We start from the raw sequence: 887 nt of genomic DNA, 5'->3' as shown, positions 1-887 counted from the left end.
AATAATGTAATGTTGTGACAGATATTTAGATTTTACCTATCTAAATGACATTGCTCTTTCTTATTTTGAGCTAAAATAAGAAATGCATCTAATGATTACAGTCTAACTCTTATCAATAACATAACTATACATTACATATTATTTTTTATATATACATACATATATCAACAGTAAACTGATTATCACTGTTGTCGTCATTGCTATCATGCTGTTGAAAAAATGTGTTTAAGTGAGAGCATATAGTACTGTGCTACATTAGGTCCGAAACGCGTGATCTGTGAAATAAAGTCAATTAAGAAACAATGAAAATCATTGATCCTAGTGGCCTCGGCGTAGCCAACGTTGAAAAGCTTGGCGCGATTGAACTTACGCATCGGATTCTGCTCAATTGCGAATATTCCGGTAGTCCAAGTTCTGTGACTGCAGGAAAGGAAGTATGTAATTCACGAATATGAAGAGTTGACACTGCCGATTGCAGTAAGGTAGAATAATGGCCACGTTGAAAAGAAGATGGCAATTGAGAGGTTTCCACTGGCCACCCGGTAAGATATCGAGTCGATTAGGCTGCTCCTCTGGCCCCTCCGGGTAGAGTAGTTGAGAGGACCGCCTATCGCTGATAGAGATCACGCAGGGGTTGTTCCTTGGCGGGTACGATTTCTCAATCTCATCGTAGATATTCTCAGTCTTGAAGGTGTAGTGAGAAGCGAATCGCGCCGGATGAAGACAGCTAGTAGCATAATAAGAGAGTGATCGTCACGGTGTAGAATAGCCCGCGCGCGTAATTCTGTAAGAGTATTTTCAAAATACCGATGAGGTCCTTCATTTTGCTAATTTTAAAAAACATTTTCTATTTAAAATTTTAAAAAATAATTTATTATTTTACGTAA

At 38.1% G+C, this 887-nt stretch overlaps 1 pseudogene; it reads right to left on the bottom strand.

Moving 5' to 3' along the window:
* Positions 1–203: 203 nt before the first annotated feature.
* LOC105203469 lies at positions 204–887 on the bottom strand (annotated as a pseudogene).

The sequence above is a fragment of the Solenopsis invicta genome, chromosome 7 (assembly GCF_016802725.1).
Source record: "Solenopsis invicta isolate M01_SB chromosome 7, UNIL_Sinv_3.0, whole genome shotgun sequence".
Classification (NCBI taxonomy): domain Eukaryota; kingdom Metazoa; phylum Arthropoda; class Insecta; order Hymenoptera; family Formicidae; genus Solenopsis; species Solenopsis invicta.
The sequence above is the reverse complement of the archived record's forward strand: the minus strand, read 5'-3'. Positions and strand labels throughout refer to the sequence as shown.